The sequence below is a fragment of the Fukomys damarensis genome, unplaced genomic scaffold, assembly GCF_012274545.1.
Source record: "Fukomys damarensis isolate Sample0158 unplaced genomic scaffold, DMR_v1.0_HiC HiC_scaffold_14, whole genome shotgun sequence".
NCBI lineage: Eukaryota > Metazoa > Chordata > Mammalia > Rodentia > Bathyergidae > Fukomys > Fukomys damarensis.
In genome coordinates, this window is record NW_022900926.1 from 7,359,615 (window position 1) to 7,373,575 (window position 13,961).

The 13,961-nt window shown below is 38.0% G+C and overlaps 1 long non-coding RNA gene across 1 annotated transcript in view; it reads left to right on the top strand.

The window, feature by feature from the left end:
- The window catches only part of LOC104863369, a 34,463-nt gene extending 26,528 nt beyond the window's left edge, over positions 1–7,935 (top strand). Inside the window, exon 3 of the long non-coding RNA XR_004517121.1 lies at positions 7,836–7,935. This is a non-coding gene — a long non-coding RNA (uncharacterized LOC104863369). The remainder of the gene's footprint in view (positions 1–7,835) is intronic.
- Positions 7,936–13,961: the final 6,026 nt, after the last annotated feature.

Below are 13,961 nucleotides of genomic sequence, written 5' to 3' on the forward strand. Positions count from 1 at the left end.
GCTTTCATGTTTGCACTCCAATAATAAAATAAGGACAAAGGCTTATGCTTGCTCGTAAGTCTATCCTTTTGTATAAAAACACCTCCAGCTTTATTAAGCAGGCTCCCACCTGCATGCTGTCACTCACCAGTGCTGAGTTACATAGCCGCCCTGAGCAGTGGCTGTGCAGGTGCAAATATTTTCAACTAGGTACACTAAAATGGGGTTCCAACCTAAATGGCATTCTCCTAACAAAGAAGACACAATGGAGATTCCATTTATTTATGAAATTTCCTGTAGGTATTAATGTCAGGTTTTAAAAATTTACTGACCTAGAAAAGTCTTCACGATATAAAAGCAATTGCAAAACAGAACAGAGACCATGTATCATTCAATCTCCTTTTTGTTTTAAAAATATAACTTATTCCATACAGGGAAAATAATGTTAATGGTAGTCAACTATGGTGATGCCTTCATGTAATCCCAGCACTCTGGGAGGCTAAGGCAAGAGAATCACAAGTTCAAGCCCAGCCTGAACAATTTAGTGAATTAGCCGGAACTTACCTCAAAATTAAAAAAAAAAAAAAAAAAACATAAAAAGAGTTAGGCATGAGGCTCAGCGTGAAGGCCCTGGGATCAATCTCCAGTACCACAAAACAAAACACGTTAGTCCTAGTTAACTTCTACAGTGCTACTATTTCTATTCAGGGAGATACTGATCAGATAGATATAATTTTTATTTTAGTAATTTTGCTTTATTTTCTGAATTTTACATAGTGAACATGTGTAATTGTATAAAAGGTTATTTTTTAAAATACAAGAAAATATTTAAAATAAAGCCTCATATTTGCAAAGGAGACTGAGTTAAAATGTTTATGCATACTTGTTTTCATCTTCATTGTCAAAAAAAGGAGGCCGCTATTTTTTATTTTCTTTTGTGAACTGAATACTTCATATTTATGATATTTATGTTGGTTCACCAACACTTCTTTTCATGAATGATTTGGTTCACAAACAGAAGCATTAGGCAAACTGAAAGCAGCCATCTTCCCCTACATGAATATGAAGGCAGCCATCTTCCCCAGAGTCATGGAATGAAGTTCATGAACTGAGGCACCTGCCATGTACTTCATCTTCATTTGTCTGCTTCTCTTTTGAGCTTGTGTTAAATATGAATATTCTTCACTTGAGGGATGCGTGATGAGGTTTTGACACAGGATTTTTCCATCAATTGGAGTTCTTCATCTGCTTTGGCAGCCTTCACTTCGGCTTTTTCATGATTTCATTGTCAGATTTCCATGTTCTGTGAACCACTCGGTGTGCGTCATCGTCTTTGTCACTGGCATCTGCACCTTTATCTGGCAGTGGAGGCTGGATTCTCTTGGTCTCCATGGAGAGCCCTTCCCTACAGCCAACCCACACCTAGAAGTGCAACAGGAATGCAGGCTCAGCCAGCCTCCTGTGTGATGCCTGGCTCCACTGGCTTATGGCAGCTTTACACAAAAGGAAGTTCAAGAAAGTTTTTTTCAAATTTTAGTTAGGCACTTCACTTATCTATATCATATCATTATGGCTGGTACTGTTGGTTCATTTTCTTCCTGTGATGGTTTTGTTTCTCTGATTATTTGTGATCCTATGGCTTTGAAGTGGTGTCTGCTCACTTGAAGACCTTCCAGCTTTAAGACTGGCTTTGCCTAGGAAAGTCCTTCACTCATCCACTCATCCAGAGATTTTAGTGGGGCAGCTGATGGAGACTCCAGCCTTCATTGTTTCAGTTGGCCCGGCCCAGGGGGAGAGCAGATAAGGCTGGTGGGGTGGGGTAGTATGTAAGCCTGGTACAAAGCTAGCTTGGTTTCTGGCTCCCCAGAAAGAAGTCTGGATGGTGGGTCTGAAGATATGAGATTGGATTCTGAGGCCACACAAGTGAGTATGGAGCCTGGTTCCATGGCAGCCAGTTCAAATTCATGGGAGCTGACCCAGTGCCAGGAACCTGATTGGACAATGGCTAGTGTGTCCTGAAGCACGCCTTGTGTGAGGGTCTGTGGGGTGGACTGTCCCTGAATGCACTATGGTGGCTATGGAGCCTGACTGCCACTGCCAACCTCGACTAGGGCCTTTGAACTTAACTTGTATCCTGGAACCATGGTGCTCACTTTGCACTGGGTCAGGCCCGGGGCCTTAATCTGTGGGACCATCCTGGAGTTTGGGGCGTAGTGGCTCCCACAGTACTGAATGGTCATGAAGCCTATGTCTAGGGCACCCACTGGAGTCTGGTGCTGTACAAATCACAATTCTCAGTAGGCACAGCTTGGATCAAAAGAGAACAACACTCTGGAGGTTGGAGAGCCTTGGTCTGCAGGGACTGTGGTAATTCTGGGATTCTCAGTGGTGGCCTTATGCTAAAGCAGGTGCTTGTTTCTCTCTTTTTCTAACCACAGAAGTTTATGTCTTTTCTGTGCTACACTGAGGGCTTTGGGGAGGGTGAATGCTGGTGATGGTAGACCACTCTCTTCCGTACATTTTATTTCTCTGATCCTCCACCCCAGGGACTGTAATCTCTCACTGGCATGACTTAGCTCCTGTGAGGTCTTGTTGTGTGTGGATGACTGTTCAAATCAACATTTCTGTGAGGGAGTAAGCACTAGACATTCTTACCAATTATTCTGATGATGTTACTATCTCCTCATGCCTATAGCTTTTCTTATTTGTTTGTTTGGTACTGGGGATAGAACTCAGGATCTTGTGCCTGTGAGGCAGGCGCTGTGCCACTGAGCTAAATTCCCAGCCCTATAGTTTTTTCTCTTCTATTACTTTTTGCTCTAACTGTTATATTTTGGAATATTTTTAATGTTAGCATTTACATCATAATTTTTTCTACGTCCTTGTTTAATTAAAGACCATGTCACCCTCTCTTGTTTCCTTTCCTGTCTTGTGTGCGCCATGTTGTGTCTGCTCTGCCAGGTCTGTTTGTCATCCCGCTTGGAGTCAGCTCATTATGGACTGAAACCTCTATAGACTGTGAGCCAAATAAACCCATTCTCTTCTAACTTTGGGTGTTGGTAGTTTCATCTCAGCAAGAGAGAAAGGTAACTAACACATACATTTGGTACCAGAGCAGTGGGCTTGTTGCTGTGACATCACCTTGCCATGTGGCCGCAAATCCTTTAGAACTCGCTTGTGGGCAGGGGAGGAGTTAGGAAAGATCCAGAGATGCTGGCTACAGAAGCAGGGCTGGAGTGCCTCGGGCTGTTCTGTGTGGGAGATTCTGGTCAGAGCTCAGAAGGTTAGAAGGCCGGTAAAGACCAGGCTCAGCAAGTTTCTGCTAGGAAGAAGGACTGTTAGACTTCAGAAGATGTGTGTTACGGCTTGGCAGAAAGTCTGTCTGTGTTTTGTTCATGTCCAGAGACTTTACCTGAGACTGAGATTAGGGGCAGTGGACTAATTAATCTTGCAGAAGAAATTTCAAGGCGGTCAAATATTGAGGTAGTGGCAGGGTTACTGTTGGGGGCTTTTAGCCAGAAATATGTTGAGAATCATGAGCAAAGAGCCCAGCAGAATGATTTAAAATGTTTTGAGTTGGCCAGAAAGGAAGCTCCAGTAAAGCTGTGAACTGCAAAGACTGAGTAGAGCAGATCTCATTTGCTGAGAAGGATCAGGAGAACAGAAAAGATGGCCTGAGGGATCACAGGAAGCAGCACTCCACCCTTTGCAACCTCAAAACTGCAAAAGTGAAGGACACTGCTTTGAGAAGGGAGCCACAGAGCACCATGTTCCAGATTGGCATCTCCCTAAGGAAGTTGTTCCCAAATGGCAGTCTAGGGAAGTTGTTTATCAGAATTGGATTCAGAGTGCTCAGCAATCCAGGCACTGGACCCGTACAGCCAAGAGAGAGGGAAGGCTGGCTGCTCTTTCTCCAGCTGGCAGCAGACCTTGGCATCATCCACGCGGTGCTGATTTTAGGCCCATGTAGATTGCAAGAGTTGTGGGGTCAGGGAGGCTTCCACTGAGATTTCAGAAGAAGACCTGGGAGGCCCTGGCAGTGTGCCCCTGAGAGGACAATATAAGCTGTAAGTGTGAAGCCAAAGGTGCATCAGAGATCCCAGAAGTTTGGAGAAGCCAGGAACATGGATAATCTGAGGAAAACTGCAAGGAGGGAGCAAAGCTGGCCAAAGAAAAGCCATGGGAACTATGAGCACCAGAAATGCCATAAGGGCTAAGACACCCAACCCCTCTGGAGTTCACAACTTGCCACAGATTGCTTCAAATTTCAGAAGTGGAACTGTGGAATGTAATGTTTGACCTGCTGGATTTTGGACTTACTTTAGTCCCATTCTTTTGTATCCTCCTGTTTGTACATTTTGGAATGAAAATGTCTATCTTGTGTCATTGAATGTTGGAGGTGTTTGACTTTCTTTTCATTTGTACAGGGTCTTGCAGTTAATTTTGCCTTATATCTCAGAGGAGATTTTGGACTTGGACTTTTCAGTGATTCTGAAACTTTTAGGGCTTCAGCAACTCTTAGAGATGGACTAAATATCTTTTATGTAAAGAAATGTACATGAGTCTTTGTGGGGCAGGGGCAGAATGTTATGGTTTGGGTGTAACCATCCCCCAAAGCCTCATGTGGTCATGGGCTGGATCTAGACTGTGTGAAACTGGAATTGATTCATGGTGCAATGCTAGGCTCAAGGGTACTAGGATTAAGGTGTGAGTGCTGCCCACCCTAAGCAGTCTGAATAAGATAAAAGGGGCAGAGAGACTGGTAATTCCCTCTTGTTCCCTTTGCTGCCTTGTGTGCGCCATGTTGTTTCTGCTCTGCCAGGCCTGTTTGTCATCCCTGCCTTGGAGTCCACCAATTGTTGACTGAAACATGTACACACTGAGGTCAAATAAGAAAGATCACATCACCGAACAGGAGGACTGCAAGGCTAGGACCCACTATGCCTTTGAAGATGTGCTCTTACCGATCTAAGGACATCCCAGTAGATACCATCTCTTCAAGAATCAACATCTTCATCCAGAATTGACACACAGAGGACCAAGTTTTCAACACATGGAACTGCAGGATACACTTGAACCAGATTTAAATGATAGCATTCTGTCCCTGGTCTCTCAAGGTTCATGTTTGTCTTCCAGTGAAAAATGCGTTGACTTCATCCTCCAGCCCCAGTCTCACCTGCTCAGCGTCATTCAGAACTCCATGCTCACAGTCTTTTCTGAAAGTCAAGCAAACTCTTTTAACTATAAACACATAAAAATGAAACAAACAACAACAAAAGCTACCAGTTACATAATTCCAAAATAAAATGGCAGAGTAAATACTTTTATTTCAAAAAGAAAATAGGCAAGTCAAAAGAACTGGCCCAAAGCAAGGCTGATTGCATAATTCCCTTTACTGATTTTTTTTTTTAATTCACATCTACTTGAATTACTGTCACTTGCTTTCAACTTGAACTTCCTTTAACATTTCACATAAGGCAGATCTCCCCCAACTTGTGTTCTGAAGTTTTTGTTTATCTGGCTAAATATTTTGGCTTCATTTTTGATGTATACCTTTGTTGAATATCAAATTCTTGTTTGACAGGGCATTTTCTCTCTCCAGCAGTTTGGAAGTGTCGTCTTACTGCCTCCTGTCCTCCCTAGAACTAGAAAAAAGTCAGCTGTCAATCTTAGTGGAATTTTTTCATTGAGACAGATCATTTTATTTTTTGTATTGTTGCTTCAGTATTTTCTTTTTTGTCTTTGAACAGATTTTGCCTTAGTATGGTACTTGGCATTTGTTGAACTTATTCATTATATGGCTAATGTTTTTCATTAGATTTGAGGCATTTTCTGCCATTACTTCTTTGAGTGTTTTTTCTTTCATCTTTTGAGTGTTTTCTTCTTTCCTTTTTTCTTTCCTCTGGGTTCCATTATGCACAAATTGATGCAGTGTCTGAATTATGTTTATTACAGCTGAGAAATAAAATGTTCTCCGAAAGTCTCATGGTAGGGAGGGCTTGGTTGCCAGCTGATGGGCTGTTGGGAAGTGATTGGTTAATGAGAGTTAGAGTTTCTTTAGTGGGTTAGCCCACTAATGGAGTCACCCTTTGCTGATACTATTGGGAGATGATGGGACAGGAGGCAGGACCTAGTTGAAGGAAACAGGCCCTGGAGACATAACCTTCGGTACTGTATCTCATCTCTGGCCCCTTGTTACTGGGTTTACTCTCTCTGGCTCCTGGTTGCCCTGAGGTGAGCAGCTTTGTTTCATCATGCCCTGCCACCACAATGTCCTGCCTTGCAGCAATGGAAATGTCCATGGACCGAAAACTCTGAAAGTAGGAGCCAAATGAACCATTCCTCCTTTAAGTTGTCTTCTTAGGGATTTTGACAGAGCAACAAAAAGCTTACATAATGTGCTACAAGTTTGCCAAGGCTCTGCTGATTTTCTTATTCTTTACCTATATTATCTTCAATCCACAATCTCTGTTGATGTATCTTCAGTTTTCCGTTTCTTTCTTCAACCTCTTCAGATGTGCTATAGAGCTCTCCTTAGTGAATTTTCATTAGTTACTATATTTTTATCACTGCTAGTCAGTCATGACTTAAGCACCATATAGTCAGACATTATTATTAAGATTTTGTAGGTTTTATTAAATAAATATTTCTCCATTGGCTGTTGGCCTTTAGGAAAATTTCTATAGACTTTATATGACTGTCTTAAAATAAAATAATTTTCACCAGTTATGGCTGTTTTCTGTTGAGAAGATTGCAGTTTTTCATGTCTCCATTCCAAAAGTAATATGGTTTTGTGTCTTGATATAATTAGTTAATAAACATTTATAGGATATTTAGTAGGTTCTAGGATGTTTATTTTACATAATTATGGCCTTTATATCTTGACTATACATGGAATATTATAGTTATTATTTTTTGCTTTTACTCCAATTAATAGATTGTAACTAAATTAAGGTGGGGATTTTTCAGCTTATTTATTTGTCCTCTGTTTTCTGAGAGTATCACCATACTTGACACTAGATATTCATTTGTTGAATAAAATAATGGAAGGAGAAGGAGATATATTATTAGATAAAATAAACTCTATTATTAATTTTATATTTAGAGGAGAAGATTGAGGCATAAGGAAGGCAAGTAATAAGCCCAATAATATTAGGAATAAAAGTGCTTATAATTAAAACACATGCAACTGCTTGGCTTTTAGCAGACATTATATGTCGTGAACATTTATGCAAGAGATCTCTCTGTATGCTTAATACTGTGTGTTTCTGGTGTCCACAGTGAGAAATATCTTTCTTTATACATTGTTTCTTTGCAGAAACACATTGTTGATCTACGTTTGTCACTAACAGAAAAGAGGTTTATACTAATAGAACAAGATGGAAAGTGGAAGGGGTAGAAGAAGTAATAAAATAACAAAGACCAGAAATAAATATATATATTTTATAAAGATCTATTACATATTAAAATATATACATATACCATGTATATATATTATAATATAAATGTTATAACATTATAATATTTGTGTATATATTACTCTCTAAAATACTGGATCATGTTTTTTTTAGTTTGTTTATGGTAACCAAGTTTGTTATGGCAACTTACTTCAGTTTGATAAACTGGAGATAATTATTACTTTATAGGAGAGCAAAACAGATAGTAGAAGAAACTGCAATACTTTATTTTAGGGATCAAAGAAAATTATGGAAGGCCTTACTATATACTTTTTGAATAGCCCCGGAGTTTTTAATTGGAATTTTCCTAAAAGATATTGCACTTTTAACCTTCAGTATTTATAATGAACCAGACATTGTAACTGCAAATAAAAGGCATTATCATTTGTTCTTTTAAAGGCCAATGAAAACCAAACAGAAATGGCATTTCTTATTACTGACATGGAGAGCGATAGGATCATTCAGCTAATCCAGTTAAAGAGAAAAAAATGTCTTTCATCAGCCAACTGCATGCTTCAGGTAAGAGGGTTTAATTTTTGGAAATTTGGCTTACTTAGTTGTATTCTGAGGGTCATACAAGCACAGAAAAGGTATGGCGTGCCCAATAAGAATTCTCTTACATGTTTGTGGATACTGCCATGTCAGGGACTGTGTGTCATGTGTATTTTTACCTTGGATAATTATGCAGTTGAAATAACCAGGTATCCAACTGTTCTTCTGATAATACAGGTTATTTTTCTTCTCTGTGTAAAAAAAAAGGTATGAAATCATACTTTAGTCAGAAGTTTTCTGATACTGACTCCCGAAGATTGCATTCTGCTCCAAGTTCTATGGTTAAACAGTAGGCCCTTGGCCTTCTTGGTGATTCTCAAGTTAAAATTAGCTGAATTGACAAAATCTAATACTTTCTGAGGCCTTTTCCCATGGCTACTATAACTGAGCATACTAGACTCATGAGGAATTGCTGCCTTCAAAATATTTTTGGGATCCTAACAAATTTTTAAAGAAAAATTTATTGTTGTGTACTTCTTAACGAGGATACTTTCATAAGTAAACAGGTTACCGAATGAGAGAAATAAAATGCTGTGAACATAAAGTTTTGTGGGGGGAGTGGAATTGCTCTATTTTAAGTTAGCTATAATAACATGATAGCAGAATTTTTTTATCAGTTTCCCATTTAATCATATTCAAATGTACATTTTATTTTTTGTTAGTACATGTTTGTAATACATGATGTTTGCATCCTTATGGGTAGTAGGCATGGATGCATAATTGCCTTAATTCCTTTATTCATCCCATTTCTCAGAATTTGGAATCATTTAAAAATACTGCTATTTGAACTGGGCATGGTGGTGCACACTGGTGGGCAACTTAGTGAGACCTTGTCTCAAAGTAAATTAAAATAAAATAAAACAGAGGGGCTAGAAGGTAGGTCAGTGTAAAGGCCCTGATTTCAATCCCTTATACTAAAAGAGAGAAAAGAAAAAACCCCACTATTTAAAGGCTCACTGACTATTTTGTGCATGAGTTTGGAACCTCGCTAACGGGCAACGCTGCCGGAGCCCACTCACGCGACCCTCCTCACCCAACCTAGGCCACTGTGAGGACAGCTGGTGTCTCTTCACCATGTTATCCATGTCCCCAGGAGAGAATAGTTTGAACTTTTCTATAATTTATTTCTAATTTCTAACAGTGTTAAAGTCAACATTTATCTTCCTCTCTAATAACTTTCTCAAATGCTTTTTATTGCTGCCTTCCTCCTCCGTGCAGATGACGCACGCTTTCTTTCGCTTAATAGGTGAAGACAACTATACAATAATCTCAGAATCTTTTCTATGTGAAAAAGCCACAATTTCCTTAGTCTTTCTCCCTACGTCAGTGGTGGCAAACCTATGCACACACTTTGTTTTCTTTTAAGACAAAAAAGCTGTTAATGTACGAATTATTCTTTCTACACTAAAATCTGAGCATTCAGGTTTAATTGCAGCGTGGCTACTGTATGACAAATCAGCAGGTGTGGGGTTACAGTTTGGGCTCGTGTTCTCCAGAAGGGTCACCATCACGGCCCTAGGTGTACCTTACTGTCTGCATTTTAAACTCTTCCACCTGTCTCCTGCCCTTCTGGTCTGTACTGTGCTGATTCCTTCGTAGCTTCTCTCTTTCTTCTCCTGTCAAGTTAGTGGAAACGTATTTGGGTTTAGAAGTCGCATCTGTTGTTGTTTCATCTCTGTAAAGCCAAAGCTTTTCAATGAGAGCATGACGTGCTCGAATGATTCTGGCTTAGATCCTAATACAAGTTTCAGAGCTTTCACTCACGTTAGTAAGCAACTTATTTCACAGTGTGCACAGGACAAAGAGGAATAGTTAAGAGGATGTTCAGAAGCACCGTGACCAAATCTTAAATTAATTAACTGGCAACTTAAATTTGTTAGTGATTAATTACTTTAAATAAAAGACCCTTCACTTGTAAATGAAAAAATATCAAACCTCTGCAAATTAGTGTGAGTACTTTCTTATTAGAAAGCATTACTGTTTGGGATCACAGATTTCAAGAGACATGAAAAATAGTATTTATTCATAAAAGCAGTCTGCCCCAAAGCCAAAGCCAATAATGCACCAATAAGATATGGTGAAAGTGGAGGTATGAGATGTACATGGGACAGAAAAAACAGGGAGAAAAAATGAATATCATACTATGTGAAGAAAGAAAAAACAATTTTAAAATCCTTAAGAATAAATTTAACAAAATAAGTACAAAACTTATACTCTAAAAACTACAAATTATTTTTTAAAATTAAATTAAAGAAGGCCTAAAGAAACAGAAAGACATCTCCTGTTCATGGAGCAGAATGCTTAATATTGTTAAGAGTGCAGTATTTCCCAAATTAATCTACAGAATCAGAGTAATCCTGCCAAAATCTCACCTCGCTTATTTGGACATTTAGCAAGTGATCCTAAAGTTCTCATGGAAGTTCAAAAGATCAAGAATAAAAATTATTGAAAAAGAATAATGCAGATATGTAAAAGAATAAAATTGTATTTTTTAGTGTTACATAAAAATTACGTCAATATCAAAGATCAAAATGTAAGAGCTAAAACTATTAAATTTTTAGGAGAAAATTCAATTGTAAATCTTTTTGACTTTTGATTATGTGATGGTCTCTTAGATATGTTACCTAATGCCCAGTAAGAGAATAATGGATGAACTGGACAACATCAAAATTAGATCGTGTGTGCTTCCAAAAATAGCTCAAGGGAGTAAAAGGATGTTTCCCAGTATGGGAAACAAATATTTCAAACCAGATGTCTCTGATAACTATTTTTGCTCAGAATGTATAAGAATTCTTTCAACTACATACAATAAATAACCCAAATAAAAATTAGGCAAAAGATCTGAACTGGAATTCATCCAAGGAAGATGTATGAGTCAAAATTACAATGAGATGCCACTTCATACCCAATAGAGTACCTATAATAAAAAGACAGACAATAACAAGTGTTGGAGAAGACATGTGAGTACATTGCTGATGGGAACATGGAATGATACAGTTGCTTTGTCAAATAGTTTCTGAAAAACTTTTTTAAAATTTTAAATTTTTTTTCCTAATTGAGTTTATTGGTACATTTTAGGTATACAGTACAGTTACATTCATTATTGGGATCTGGTACCTTTACATGACAGGTCTTGGTTCTCATTTTTTCCCCTTTTCCCTGCCCTCCCTTCGCCCCCTCCTCCTCTCCCCATTTACAAACACTTTATTTCCATCTTTTCATTTTCTCACATTTTTTTCTTTTCCCTTATTTCCTTTCCCTTACCCTTCCCACTTCCCCTACACCATTAGACCTTTTCTTCCTATTTCACAATGTTAGTTATCCCATTAGGATCTTTAGTACTATTATAGTTTTTCACACCAGAGAAACTATTTGGTATTCACACGTGTGACTTATTTATTTCACTTAGGAGTATATCCTCAATATATATCCATTTTCCTATGAATGAATTTAATTTCTCATTCTTTATGGCTGAGTAATATTCCATTTTATAGAAAAAACACATCTTTATTCAGTTTCCAACTGATGGGCAAATGGCATGTTTCCAAGTTTTAGCTATTACAAACTGTGCTTATATAAACATAGGTGCGCATATAGTCTCTCAAAATTTAGACACAGAGGGCTGGGGATTTAGTTCAGTGGTTTGGTGGCCTGCCTTGCAAGCACAAGGACTCGAGTTCAATCCCTGGTACCAAAAAAAAAAACAAAACAAAATTTAGACACAGAGTTCCCTTGTGATCAGCTAATCCCCTCTTAGGAAAGGCCCAAGGAGATGAAAACATGTTTTCATGCTGATACTTTGACATAAATACACATAGCAGCATTAGTCATAATAGCTAAAGTAGAAATCCAAATTTCTATCATTAATAGATGAAAAGACAAAAACTGTGATATAATCCATACAGTGAAATATTTTCAGCAAAATATTTTTGTACTTTGCTCAAACAAAAGCAAAAACTATGGAAACAATCAAAAGTTCAGTAGTTAACCAGAATTTTGGTAAAAGGAATGAGGGATAATAAGAGTAACACAGGGAATTATTTTAGGGCAGTCAAAGTATTCTGTATGACACTGTAATGGCAGATATATCATTAAACATTTGTTAGAAGCCACAGAATATTCAAAACAAAGAACAAAACAATGTAAATTATGGATTTTAGTAAATAAAAAGTATGACTATTGGCTCATCAGTTTTAATGTGCTTTACCCTGATGCAAAAATGTCAATAACAGGAGAAATCTTGTGTGGAGATGCAGTGTCTGGAAACTCATTGTACTTTTACTTTTTTCTATAAAGCAAACTATTGTTAAAAATATTAATTACAAATGAAATGTTGATAAGCATTATAACACAAATGAGCTTTGAAAATATTCAAAGTGAAAAGAGGTCTTGTAGGAACTATAAATCGTATGATTTTACTTTAGGAAATGTCCAGAATAGGTAAATCAAGAGGGACAGAGTCTAGATTGTTGCCTGCCACGGTGGGGTAGGGAAGGGTTTGGGGCAGAAATGGGGAACAACTGCTCATGGGACAGATTCTTTATGGGGTAATGAAAATGTTCTAAAATTGATTTTGGTGGTGGCTGCACAATCCACCAGAAAACACTGAATAGTGTACTTTAGATGGGTTAACGTTGTTTTATATGAATTATATTAAACAGACGACTACCTGCCGCAATTCTTTAGTTTACATTATACACTGAAAAGCTAAAGCCTCTTGCCAGGTACTTCTAGTCCTTTCTACTGCCTGTGAAAATCCAGAATAAATTTATACGTGTGTATATTCTACTCTTTTCTCCGGTTCATTTTTATTTTTTAAGCCAATGACATTTTATTGCACCTGTATCTGCAGAGTGAAAAAATCCCTCTGCATAGCTTGGAAGAGTTTGGAAAATGAAGATCACCAAATGATGCTTCAGGAAGTTTTTGAAGTATAAAAGCGTGAATATAATAGATTTAAAAGTAACCAATCCCGTATGGGCTTCGAAATAAATCAGCTAACTTTATAGTGAAATTCGTATGAGAAACTTGAAGAGGGACATGTTTTGTCATCATCCAGGCAAATTGGCTTCAGCATTACTCTGAAGACTCCTGAGATTGGTATCGCGAAAAAAGAATGAGCAATTGTGCACTAGTGCTGTTGTTGTCTTGTTATTGGCATGTAATTTGTATGGCTTTAATGAAAGGGAGGGAGTGAGGGAGAGAGAGAGAGAGAGTGAGAGGGAGAATGTGAGAATTCATAAATTCAAGTGAAAAGTTCTTGTATGAAAATGAGTTTAGGACATCAGGAAAGAGCAGCAGGTGAATGTTGATGTACTTCGCTAAACAAGAATTGAGTATTGCTAACATGGGGCTTTTCATAGAGTGCTTATGGTCCCAGGGTTCCAATAAACGATGAGAGGAGAAACAATTGGAATCTGGATATAAAAAAGTTTATTAAATTTGAAGAGCAAACTCAAATGATAAAGACAACTAGGATCTCATAGGCATTGACTTAAATTTATATTTCAGGATTACTTAAAAAATAAAGCTATGGCATGTGTGTCTACCTCTCCAAATATGACTTTGTTCTCAGTTCTCATGGTTGAACCCAAAGTCTGCAAATGCTGTTGGCTACAGTCAGGAGACAGAGTAAATTTTCTAGCTATATTTTAAGTCTGATCAGTTTCCAAAGAGTGTTCTATTTTAAAGCTATTTTTGACAATCTAACTAAGGTTGTTTTGCTTGTTTGTTTGGTTTTCATTAATCCTACAAGGCCAACATTGGGAAGGCTGTCAACAATGGATAGAAACAGGGTTGAGATTGCTGATTAAAAATAAAATAAATTTTCCTGAGAAATGAGTGAATTGTATGAGAACAGAACCGGGTGAAAATCTTCTAGTTGATGAAAGTAGCCTTTAAACTTGGATGCCTCACAACATGCCTATCTTCTCAGTTGTGTGATCCAGCTGTACCAAACTACTCTGGACACAA